This window comes from Bemisia tabaci, chromosome 7, assembly GCF_918797505.1.
Source record: "Bemisia tabaci chromosome 7, PGI_BMITA_v3".
Lineage (NCBI taxonomy): Eukaryota > Metazoa > Arthropoda > Insecta > Hemiptera > Aleyrodidae > Bemisia > Bemisia tabaci.
Window position 1 is genome coordinate 25,656,916 of NC_092799.1, and position 13,704 is coordinate 25,670,619.

The following is a 13,704-nucleotide window of genomic DNA, read 5'->3' on the forward strand; positions in this document are numbered from 1 at the left end:
TGAGGATGGAATGGTTTGGCGTAATGAGCTCATTTAGGTTAGGACAGGTTTCCCGGGAGTGGGCGATAAAAAATTAGGGATGGGGGTTGGGCTGAGGTTGGCATGGGATGAGGAGGTGCCCTTGGTGGGATTAGAGAGATAGTTGAAGTGGGGTTGAGGTGAAAATAGTTAACCGTAGGCTAGGACCTTCAATGTACCCCTCGAAATTTCGTTGATTTGAAATCTCTTGGTTATTTTCTGCCTAATGTGGTCCGAACGTTTTTAGGACCTCAGGAGGAAATCTCTAGGAGTCTTCAGATTGATGAAGTTTCAAGGTGTGCCTTGAAGTTTTTCAGCATCCATGCACTCACAATTTGGAGTGATCCAGCCCAAGAGTTTTATTTGTTCATTTTCCGATAACATTTTTCGAAAAACTTTATTTACAGGTAAGTTCTTGTTCAGGTAAGTTCAGGTAAGTTTTTATCATTCATTCCTTCTTTTTTCAACGTAATGATGTATACTTTCTCCTTCTTTTCTTCTTTCTCTTAATGTTTTTAATCTCTCAAGTCCCTACTATCCTATTATTTCCTTTAATTTTTCTTACTTTCTCTTTCCCCTCATTTTTACCAATTTCAGTCAGTATTTTAAATTTCCACGTGCTGAGTGAGGAGCAACAGGTTTTGTCTTGAAATAGGTAGACAGAAGTAGACACCAACTGCCAGAACTGCCGCCAGAGGGCAACACCGAGGTGCAAGACGGGACGCAGTCAACATCAACAGAAGCAGCCTTCAGCCTCAAGAATGACAGTCTCCTCACTCTGCATCCACGAGAAAATCAAGCCAACGCCAACGCCGCCTGCATAGTGGTTACCATCTTTAGCCTGCCACCAGTACAGCAGTCACCAATCACCATACTGCTACCAGCACAGTAGTCACCATCTTTAGCCTGTCACTAGCACAGCCATCACTAGCTTCATCCTGCCATCAGAACGGCCGTCACCGTCTTCATCCTGCCACTAGCACAGCCGTCACCATCTTTATCCTGCCACTACCACAGCAGTCACCATCTTTAGCTTACCTACCTCTAGTATAGCAGTCACACTAGTCACAGTCTGTAGCCTGCCACTATCACAGCTGTCACCATCTTTAGCCTGCCACCTGTTGAATCTCTTGCATGGCTGGACGAATCACCGTTCTTATCACACGCAAAAAATCTTGCCATTTTCCGCTCACAACATGCTTTTTGTCGCCGAGCTGATTGAGATGCAGCCCTTTAATTGAAATATTTCACCAGGAAATGTTGGCCACGTATTTTGAGAGGAAAGCTAGCCCATCAGAAATACCAATTTGAATTTTTGCATCCCATCTATTACTTCTATTAGGCCTATATTTTCATGAAAACGATCATGCTCTGGATAAAGAGCCATTCCGCACCGAAAGATAACTCATTTATCTTCATAGGTATTGGGATTCATGAATAAAAAATTGAGAGATAGCGAGAAGAATACTCATTTTTTACCTCTGAATTTAAACTTAGTGTGGTCATAATGAGCTCCCACGTTTTTTGATGTGCCATTCTTAAATTCATTTTTTCCGTATAAGTTGTCATACCAGGAACTCTTCATTTAATGTGCAATCAAGAATTTTGCTTTATTACTCACCTATTTATTTATTTTTTAGCAATTTTTGCGGAATTTATCATATTTTTAAGAATCTCCAAGTTGTCAGTGAATGGTCGTTTTGAACGACCGCCACAAAGAACATATCTCGGAGGTTGTAATTTTCCTTGACATGCTATAGCTCCTTCTACATCATTTGGATTAAATCTGAAAAATGGTGAACCTGATACTTGTCACAACTTGCAATTAACAACTTCAAAAAGCTTGGTCGGTAGAACGTCCGGAAGTTCAAAACCGTCCGCAAATTGAACGCAATAGAGAAATGAGAGACTTCAAATGTACTGAGGGTAATTTTTTACAAAAGTGCATTCTCGTGGAATCAGTACATGAGAGTTTTCTGAGATCCTGAGTTCTGCAGTTTCAATCATCAAATGCTAACTAAGTCAGCCGATAACAGGTTTATTCATGTGTGAAAAAAGTCAGCTTCACTATTCTGACATTGAAACCTGAGAAATATGTAAAATATATTAGGAGACTCTAAAATTTACATCTGCAGGAAAATATTAATAGCTGGGCAAGGTCTCCAAGTACTTAAGTATCCGTTGAAATTATCCAACATTTTCCCATACCACCATGCGTTTGTAATACCTATCAGGAAACTTTGAAATTGCCTTTTTCCAATATTTATCATTCTCTTCACTAATACTTAAAATTTGTTGTGTTACTTTGTTTCCGTTTTCACGTTATTGATAAGAATATCTATATCACACTAGAAGCAACCAGGGCAGAATTGAGATCTCAATCGAAAGTTAGCGACATTTTATAACTTTTCTGAATTCGATACCTGTCACTTCATTTAATGATAATTTTTAAGTGCGTTTAGGTGATCGGATCGTGAGCTTTAACGAAATTTTTTTAGTGCGTTTCAGCGGTCGGATCGTGAGATTCCATGAAATTTTTTTAATGCGTTTCAGTGATCGGATCGTGAGATTCTGTGAACATTTTTCGGATCGTGAGTGTTTTCAGCTTGGAGTCATGCAGATTGGATATCTCTTCAATGGTACGTACTCGGATTATATTTTTCCTTTTTCATAACTAGAATTTGCAGCGATGCGATGTGAAGAGTTTCTTGCAACCTGACCAGCGGGTCGATTGTTGAATCGTTATTGAAAGAACTCGATCGATCAATCCCTATCTCGGCAATGCTTTTTATCGATCAAGGTCATTCGATAACGATTCAACAATCGACCCGCAGTTCTCGGTATGCATAGCAGAGGAAAACTAACGAGGGATTCATGAACTTACGCGTGAGCGATCCAAGTGGGAGGGGGCGGGACAGTCGCAAGCTGATAAGAGTGATTCTAAAGCTTCGCATCACCCTTATAACCCCTTGAGTTCTCGGCTATTTTCAGGAGGGTTACCTAATTTTTTTTGGGGAGGGGGCGGCGAAGGTCGTCTCCTTTGACTTGGAAGCACTGACTAAATTTCGAGTCTCTCGCTTAATTTTCTAAAAGTTACAGGGTGCCTGGTACCGGTGGTGTTGGACTTTTTGATCCGCTGCACACAGGAGAGTCACCTCCTGACAAGTGTTTTAGTGCAGGCCTAAATTCTACCATTTAGAAAGACTTCATCTCAAAAATTTCCCGCATTTTTGAGCCTTCCTGCTTCAGAATATTATGCATTTAAACGCAGATGAGTCATACTGCTATATCGATAGTGAAACTGCCAAAAACTGTTTTTGCGATGTTCCAAAATATCCACTTTATTTTATTTACATCCCAAGGAAAAGCCAACGATTTTGCTTCCTATTTTCGTAGAATATTCTTCAGTCGAAGGAGATTGTTTAGCAGAGTAAGGAATGAACTTTTCGATTCTATCAACGCGAGTTTGCAGTTTTACTGTCGATAACTCAGTCTTGCGTGGAACCTCAAGTTGCATTGTCATGCCCAATTACCAGAATTAAACATGTAACTAACGACTAACTAATACCGCGTAATTTTTAGTGACTTTACATAACCGCTTAGTAAATCGGGCAACTTCCTTAATGCGGTGATTATCGTGGAACATACATTTTTTTAAATCTCAGCATAAATCGATCGTTTCCTGTAAAACGAAGAAGGAAAGCGCGGAATTAGCTTTATTTAATGAATCCCTGAATAGCAAATGTCACGTGTATGTCGCAAGTTTCAGATGAAACTCGCGTACTTTCTCTCACCACACGCGAACATCAAGCGAGCAACTAATCGAACTCTGGAGTGGGTATGTGGTATCACGTGAAATTGAAGGAAAATTATACCTTTTAACGTAATTAAAGTTACGGACGTTTCGCTCCCATCGATATAAAGATCGCGTATCTTCTGCGATATTGAGGCAAACAGTCTGATCGTCACTTTCAGCCGAAAATGGACGTATGTGCCGCGATATTGATGTGAATACTAGCTCATTTCATTTTACTTTTGCAAGAATGATTGGAAAATCCAGCATTTGCCGCGATATTGGGGTGATTATCTCGCGTAATTTCTAATACTTTGCTAAAACGTAGAAAAATTCGCGAATTTGCTGAAATACCGAGTTATAAAGCGAATAATTTCTTTTGATTGACCGAATGAGCAGCAAATGTCTCGTACTTCGCGCGACTTGGAGATGGAACTGGCGTAATTTCTCACCTCACCACACGTGGACTCCAAGCAAGCAAGTGTTCAACTAGTGGTATCTCCCGCAACTGAAGGAAAATATAAGCTCAATTTGGCTTCTGTGGTCTTTATAGACAGCTGAAAATTTTGCGTATGCTCCGCGATATGTATGTGAAACGTCTAATGTTAATGATTTTAAACACCATTGGAGAAATCTAGTATTTCCCGTGATATTAAGGTTGTAATTATCGCGTGATTTCTCATTTAGGTATGTGATATCAGGCGAAATGGAAGGAAAAGTATTGCCCTTTCTATCCCAAATTGCGGACATTATGAATTTTATATTCGTATTTATTTATAAATCGCGAATTTTCTGCCGTACGGAAGTGAAAATTTTGTGTTCGAAGTCATCCGACGGAAAATTTACGTTTGTGGCGCGGTATGAGATGAATACGCTTAATTATTATTCATTTTACAAATCTGTCGGAAAAATCGAATTTTTCCTGCCATATTGCGGAGATTATTGCGTAATTTCTAATATTTTGTTGAAAATCGTAGGGAGAATCGTTAATTTTTGGGGAAGAGAAATCCGTGATTCTGAGATGATTTGCGCGCAATTCCCCACTTTTCAGAACTTGGAAACCAAGCGAGCAACTATTCGAACTCTGGAGGTGTATCACGTGTAGGTATCACGATAAACTGAAGGAAAATCATAGCTCTTTACGTATCAAGAATTACGTTCATAATGAATTCCAAGCTCGCATCGATTTAAAACTCGGACATTTTTGCACAATATTGAGGTGACAATTGTGCGGTTGTTTATTCAGTTCTGAATCATTCACCTGCAATTTTGTGTTTGTCTCGCGATGTGTGATGAATAACCGTCGATTTTATCGATATCACAAAACCGCCGTACAAATCGCAAATCTGCCGCGATTTGTCAGGGATTAACGCTCAAATTTTCACTTTCAGTCGGGAATTTCGAGGTAATGCGTACGTCTTTCGAAATATCAGGATGAGAAACAAAGAATAAACCATGATTTTACGCATTCGCTGGGAAAGGCGGGCGTTTCCTGGGACACTGAGATGATTTGCGCGCAATTTCCCACTTTTCAGAACTTGGAAACCAAGCGAGCAACTATTCGAACTCTGGAGTAGGTATTTGGTATCACGCGAAATTGAAGGAAAATCATAGCTCTTTCCGTATCGATAATTACGTTCATAATGAATTCCAAGCTCGCATCGATTTAAAACTCGGAAATTTTTGCACAATATTGAGGTGACAATTGTGTGGTTGTTTAAGTTCTGAATCATTCACCGGAAATTTTTCCGCATTCGCTGGGAAAGGCGGGCATTTTCTGCGACACTGAGATGATTTGCGCGCAATTTCCACTTTTCAGAACTTGGAAACCAAGCGAGCAACTATTCGAACTCTGGAGTAGGTATTTGGTATCTCGCGAAAATCATAGCTCTTTCCGTATCGAGAATTACGTTCATAATGAATTAGAAGTCTAGGATAATGACGCGCAGTCCTCCCTTTGCGGCGATTTTAGCGGCGCGCCAGCCAGGGAGAGCGCACGGGACGGGACCCGAGTAATTGCTGGAGTGTGGCGCGCCTTCAATCCGGCTGGCTGCAACATGCTTACACCCGTGGTCGAATAGTTGTTTCACTGCGCCTGCCGTGAATGAGTTCATATATCCTTTCCTACACGCTAAGGAAGCGTATTTAGCTCCGACTGCAACGTTGCAGACCTCAAATAATGTCTTATTTTAATCATTCTTGTTACGAAAGGCAAATACAGTTTTTCTAAACAATTTCCGCGGATTCTCTTTAGTCGCCGGAAATTTTGACGCAATATTTTCGCTCGTTTCATACCTCATTAAACAAAAATGAATTTAATAAACCGAATCCGAGATTCTGAATCGTTACAATTCAGGGATACACTTTCACTCAAATTGTGGTAAAAACGGGACAGAGAGTCAAGGATAATGACGTGCAGTCCTCCCTTTGCGGCGATTTTAGCGGCGCGCCAGCCAGGGAGATCGCACGGGACGGGACCCGAGTAATTGCTGGAGTGTGGCGCGCCTTCAATCCGGCTGGCAGCAACATGCTTACACCCGTGGTCGAATAGTTGTATCACTGCGCCTGCCGTGAATGAGTTCAAATATCCTTTCCTACACGCGTAAGGAAGCGTATTTAGCTCAGACTGCAACGTTGCAGACCTCAACTAATGTCTTATTTTTAATCATTCTTGTTACGAAAGGCAAATACAGTTTTTCTAAACAATTTCCGCGGATTCTCTTTAGTCGCCGGAAATCTTGACGCAATATTTTCGCTCGTTTCATACCTCATTTTAAATAAATGAGTCTAATCTTGATGGATGTCCGTATCGCACCGACTGAAGTGCGAAACCACGTATCTCCATTGCGGTGTTACAAAATTTCTGTTCTAATTTCATCTCTTCCTTGAGAAATTACGACTTCTAATTTTGAACCGAATTTCTGCTATCGAATGCGAAAAATCATGGAGAATTTAAGTTTTATATTGACCAGCTTCTCGAAAGAAAAATAAAATTTCTAAGGAAGTCTGCAACGTCGCAAATGGAGTAACGTCGTCTCTCATTATGCCCCAAAATATGTATGCATAAAATTGAAGGCATTATGACTTTCCTATCTCAACTTATATTCGTCTGTATATCGATAAACAATGGGACGCGTTTGCTACGGCGGCTTGATACAACTGTACAACCTCGACGGATGTCCGTATTGCGTTCAAAAAATTGAAGGCGTTTTGACTCCCTGCTCATACTACCTGCAGCCTGATTATTGAAATTTTTTGTTTGTCGGATCGACATAGATGACATAGGTTAAAAGGCGGAGCGTGATTGGTCGGTTATGTCTTAACGCTGCTTTATCGTGCCTTTGTCAGGTGGAATGATCGACATACTGTCGGAAACTTAAGAGGTGCCGTTAGCTTGTCGAGAGGTCCCGTTAGCTTGTCGAGAGGTCAACCCGACATAGACACGACAAAGCAGCGATAAGACATAGCCAACCAATCACGCTCCGCGATTTAACCTATGTCATCTATGTCGATCCGACAAACAAAAAATTTCAATAATCAGGCTGCAGTAGTTGATTCGATCGACAGACGCGTTGGTCGGCGGTGACGGGGACTTGATGCAACTATTTAAACTTGATGGATGTCCTTATTGCTGAGCAAACGTGAGCAAATGATCCTGCGTCGTTTGACACCAATCTCAGCTCAATCGGACAAAGTGGGGGTGCTGCCCTTGATGTCCCCTACAATGCCGTCGTTCATTTTTTTGGCGGAGGGGGAGGTGAGCAACGAAAACTAAGGGCTGAGCAAAGGTGAGCAAATGATTCTGCGTCGTTTGAGACCATTTTCAGGTCAATCGGACAAAGTGGGGGTAGTAAGGTCTATGACCTCTCTGAAAGTTCAAGTTCGATTTTTGGGGGGTACATGCTTGAGCAAAAAAAATGAAAGCAATTTTCGAGGTGAGCAAATGATGAGCAATGATGAGCAAAAGAGAAAATTTAAAATTTTAAAAGTCGGGGTGCTAACTTCACGGACATCATTGACAGTACCATCATTGATCGGTTGTTTGGCACGGAGACAGTAGTGTACACTTTCGAGCTTGTCTGAGGGTGTTGCGAGGGAAAAGGGAAAGTAGGAAGTAGGGAGAGAATTGGTGGGAGAAGTCGGACAAAAGTAGGGAAAGAAAAAACGCGAACCGGGAGAGAAGCGAATCCGTCGAAGGATCGTATTTTTTGAATACTTCACGGCGCTTCGATACTTAGCCATGCAGCGCTTTCTGGTTTGAGGTTGCCATCAGACGTTAGTGCTGACCGTAACTAAACGAGACTCATAGGCTAGGTCTTTTATTTATGGTGCTGACTCGTGGTTGCTCCTCTCCCTCTAATCGCTGTGTGGTGCGGAGCTCCTTTAGCGTCCGCGACACTTGGAAGTGGCACGACGCTTTAAAGGGCCGCGAGCCTCTTAGGTTGCGAACCTTTTGGGTGTCAGGAGCCTGTGGCAAGCGTCCGCGACAATTTAAGGGCGTGTGAGCCTTTAAGGTCCACCGCACCTCTGAAGGGTCCGCGAAGCCTTTTTAAGCGTCTCACGACGCCTTCCAAGGTCGGAGCTTGGGTAGTGTGGACGACTTTTGAGCGGTCATGAGCTTACGAATAGATGGCGCGTGTGTCCGCGGCGTCCTGGACGCGGCGGAAAATGCTGTAGAGTCGAGGGCGGAGAAGACGCTACAATTCGGAGCACGGACTTAGGGAGGGAATTTGAGGATTTTTTCCGCTCTGTTCGTGTAATTTTCCGAATTTTCGTTGATCGGACTGTATGCTTTGAGCCGCGAAAATGGTGGAGGCGCTTTTTTTTTAGGGGGTGTGGATTCGATCGACAAGAATCGACGAAAATAAAAACGTGAATCGATGAACGATTCGATGGAACATTTTAAAAAAACGGTTTTTTTTTTTTTTTGTTGTCGATTCGAATGACTGAAAGATTGGGACAAAAGTGACTCGATAGAAAAAAGTGAATCGATCAGAAAAAAACGTGAATCGATCGGGAAAAAAACGTGAATGATGGAAAAAAACGTGAATGATCGACGAGAAATGATTGCAATAATAAAAAAAAAAAAAACAAGGTATCAAGTATGCGGAATGAATCGATCGAAAACCAAACCGTGAACGATCGAGTAATTCGATGATAAGGTTTGTCGATCGATATAGGTTGTCGAGACTTCAACGTGTATGTCGAAAGCCTCCAGGTTTGTTGATCGTTCCACGGCTTTTGTCGATCGATTCAGGCTGCTTAGTTCGAAGATTACGGTTTGTCGATCAATTACGGCTTTTGGTGTTCGATTCGCGGGTTTGTCGACTGAAACATTCGAAATAGGAAAGCAGCGGATGAGCGGAATTTGTCGGTGTTCGCTCCGATCTGTTGGCGACAGATCGGAGCGTCTCAGGGCCGTTTTCCGACAGGTCTTCTCCGGGAGGTGCGTCCGGCAATCATTTAGTCAGATTATCGGGATCTCTCCGCGGCGTAGAGCGGGGACAGACGCGCTTAAGTTGCGTAGTGAACGCATCCGGAACTCTGGACATGATGGACATGTGGAAGCAGTCCCGACAACTTTACGGGTCCGCGAGCTTTTTCCTTACGCGTACGACCTTGGAAGTGTCGGCGCCTGGGGAGGAGCGTCGCGGACAAGTTTTAGTCGTCGCGAGCTGTGGGAGTGTGGACACGCTTGAAGTGACCGCGACGCTTTTGAAGTGTCACGACGACTCCTTTAGCGTCCGCGACGCTCCTTTAGCGTCGCGGACACGTGGAAGTGAATATTACTTCCTCTATTTATTTATTCCGAAGTTGCAAATGTCTTAAAGTTTTTGAGATGCAAAGATGGAAGTTGATTGCAAATAGTGGAAGAAGAAAGAATCTTTTTTTCGAGAGTCTCCTGATGCTTATGACACCACAAGACGCAGAAAGGTTTTATTTTGAATTGTAATATCGCTTCGAAGGGTGGGAAAACATCGTACAGATTGCAGCAAATCTTGGTTAAAAAGGTTCATGAAAAGTAGGGGCAAGAAAGAAAAATTAATAGATCAGGGAAACTGGAAAGTAGGGGAGAATGAAAGAAAATTTGTAGACACTGGTCTGTCGACTTTGAATTTTTACTCGAAGCACATCTGCACTGTCCTTGTGTGTGAAAACTTGGTACAATCCATCCTGGTCTCGATGCTCCATCGAGTAGGATTCCGCCTGTTTCAACTGATAAACGCCTGAAGTTAATAACGTTAGCTCTTCCAGCGTTAACTTTGGGAAATCAGTGATGTTGCTTGCGTCCAACTCCTGCCTCACAACTCTTCTCCTTGCTCGGTTTTCGCTTTCGACCTTCTGCTGTAAAGTATTGGGGGTTGCGGCCATTTTTAACATTCGCTCCCCAATAATTGTGGAAGTTTCGTCTTCAGAGATCCTGGGAGGACGGAAGGCATTACAAATACTACACACAATTCGAACATAGTCTCCATTGTAGGGAATCTGTGAATTAGGCATCCTATGATCAAGCGCCCTAAATGTTTTCATGAGCCCATTAACCGTCTCCAGTGGCAGTTTACCATTTCGCACGCATTTGATTCTGTAAGGTAAGCATTGCTATATTCTAGTGCACTATGGAGCAACATTGCAGAACCTCTACTTTTCACGGTCAAATAATTCGAAAAACATTACGATTCTACACAAAATAAATGAGAGAGGAATACTGGAATTTTGAGGGCGAAATTTGTAATACTTAAAGCCCTCATATGAGATGCTTTCTTTGCCGCGGTTATTTTTAACTATCGTAAAATTATTACTCATTTTAAAACACTTCAAACTCCTTGAAAAACTTGGGGAACACTTTCGGTTAAAATCCCAGTACTAAAAACCACCACTAAAAATAATTGGACCAAAAACATACAGACGTCATCGCAGATGCTGCGGCAGAAGATTTTAAATCTGATCTGCGTTGAGACGTTGCAAGATTGTGCACTGAATTGTGCGAAACTGCACCTGTGCGAAACTGTAGCGCAGCCGTCTCCACAGCCCACCGAACTGCGGTAACCAATCTTGATTCATTGGCTTCAGTCATTGAATGCTGTTTTCAGGGTGTCTGCAGGTCTGGAAAACCGGGAAACCGGGAAAAATCAGGGAATTTGATCATTGTCTGGAAAACCGGGAAAAGTCAGGGAATTCGATCGAAAACCGGTGAAAGGGAATTTTCGCAATTCGAACATTTCGCGGCTATTTTTGCTCGTCACTGCCGAATTGGCCGAGTAGCGCGCTCGCGTGGCTGATAATGTAAACTGCTCTGTTCAACCAGTTTGCAACACGGCCGCTAGGTTCACTAATGTGTGTTCGCTAACTTTAAAGATCGAATCGATCTGCCCTATTTAATTTATCTACTTAATTCATGCCAAATGGCAAGATAGACTAAATAAACTTGAATGAAGTTAACTTGCTAACAGCAGAAAATTACAGTAAATAATGATAGGAAACTAAGTGCCCCAGTTTTGAGCAGATGGTTAATCAATTTTTTCAATAAGTTAGGAAATTTAATGAAAGTGCTAGAATTTTAGTTTTTCTTTAACTGAGTAAAGAAATATTCAATGTCAACTGCATTTTGCATGAAATTTTTCTGGTTCTTAAATCAACATGTTCACAACTGGTGCATCCACCTTGTAGAAATATTATTGGTGGATTATATTCTAACAAGCCAACGCTTGTTGAGTATAAGACAAATTCAATACCAACAATAGGTTCTGGAATCCATTGAATTAATTGACCTTAAAAAAAAAAAAAAAAAAAAAAAAAAAAAAAAAAAAAATCCTGAATCAAGCAAATTTATCTAAAATCGAGAAGAGACTCGTATTTCCTCTTGATTATAGCGAAATCTACCTGAGTTAGGCACATATACAACTCTTGTTTTATATTTTAAGAAAAAGAGACTTGTATTTTCAGGGCACTAAGTAATATGCCAATATTTATGAAACCACCAGGGTGAACTATAGTTTGAATTTTCAAAAGTATACGGGGCAATATGTCACATAGAGAGCGTAGTAGAGCTTAAACATTAAATTTTGAAGGTGAATTTTAGTCTGAGTATACCATTTTGGAATTAGCTTAATTTTGAGTATTTAGGATCTCGTTCCTTTCAAAAGTATTACTCAACTCCTTGCAACGCCATGGTAATTCAGTATATGACTTTACGGGGTCATTCCTAAGGATAGTTTTTTTTTAATATTTTTTAACTAGTTCATCGTATGGCTAAACCCAAAAAGTCAGGGAATTTTGTCATTTTTTGTCATGGAAAACCTGGAATCGTCAGGGAATTTCATTTTGAAAATCTTGTAGACAACCTGGTTTTTTTTTTTCTCGAGGAAGTGCGGGATTTTTGGAATCAGATTCATGTCCTCTAGGAGGTCCAATCAGCCTCGAAATCGTCTATCTACAATAAGGACGTCGTCCTTTTTTAACCAACTCCGTAGTCCTGCCGCCGAAGCTTCCATTCCCGCCGTCAGTATACTTGCGGCATTGTTCTTGCCGTCGGCAAAGTACGGTCCGAACACATGCCTCAAGCACATAGCCGGTAGTGCTAACGACAAGCATTGCCAAACCAAACCTAATAGAGAAAACAAAGTGTGAAGAACAAGGAAAAACGTAGGGAACCAAACCTAAAACATTGATAAATAACATAAACAAAAATAAAGAACTAAAAAAAAATACTCTAACTTTTATTTTGTTATAAAAGTAAAAATTAATAAATTCAGTAGTTAAGACAGATAGTAGAAAGATATATAAACAAACAATAGAAGTAGTTAAACGCCAAAACTCAGAGATGCTCAACAGTAAAATTACAAAAACAGGAAATCAGTTGAGATTTAGGTTGAAAAAAAACCTGTGTGGATCATAAATCTCAAATAGCCTAGAGATCATAGAAATGAAGCCAAATTCCTCTCGCCAGATATATCCTATTGTTGTCTCTCCAGATCTATATCCTTTTCCTGATGTACACAAACCCACAAACAAAATAAGACACACTTCTATTAAGTATCAAATTATTAATCAATTATTAATAGTCCAACTCATGATCCTAAACCACCCAATCAGATAAATTAATACAAACAGAAATAATTCAGACAAATTCACTACTGACATGCACACGTCTGAATCCGCTGGAAAAGTAGCGTATTTTTTTGCAATACTGAGATAATCTGCGCGCAATTTCCCACTTTCGAAAACGAAGCGAGCAACTATTCGAACTCCGGAGTAGGTATGTGGTATCACGCGGAATTGAAGGAAAATCATAGCTCTTTTCCTATCTCAAATTGCGGACTTCATGAATTCCAAGCTCGCATCGATTTAAAACTTGCAAATCCGCAATATTGACGTGAGGACTGGGCGACGGTCCACCGCGCTCTTAATCATCCCGAAATCATATGAATTTTGTTTTCTCTCAACTTGTCATCAGTTATTAGCGGAGGGATATTTCGATCAACAGTTCCATAGTCTAAGTTTTTAATAAGCAAGGTTTAAGATGTTTATGTAAATAAATTCTTTTTATACACCAAATCTTGAAGAATTACTCATACTTCGCGACCTCTTCTAAGAGGTCATGCAAGGGGTCACTTCCTACATTCTCTGTGAGAGAAAAATAGGACAGTTGATGAAAGATGCACTCTTCCAGTCAATCTACTGATTTTGAGAGCTACATCTTCCTTATAATTTAGCCTGTCTCTCAGAGCTACTGTTAATTTCTCTGCTTGGAATTTTAAATCGTCAATGTGTATTTCGCTAATCCTACATGGAAAGTTTGCTGTAAAGCCTTCAACTAAACCAAGCTTGCCATTGATATCTAAATGGTCTCCTTATACTAATTCAGCAGTGAAATAAACTGAGCCAGAAAATTC

At 41.0% G+C, this 13,704-nt stretch overlaps 1 protein-coding gene across 1 annotated transcript in view; it reads left to right on the forward strand.

Annotated features, from left to right (window-relative positions):
* The first annotated feature begins 2,522 nt into the window (after positions 1-2,522).
* by (focal adhesion protein tensin) overlaps positions 2,523-13,704 on the forward strand; it is a 553,251-nt gene continuing 542,069 nt past the window's right edge. The window contains exon 1 of the mRNA XM_072303044.1: positions 2,523-2,657. The gene's annotated coding sequence lies outside the window, so the exon portion shown is untranslated. The remainder of the gene's footprint in view (positions 2,658-13,704) is intronic.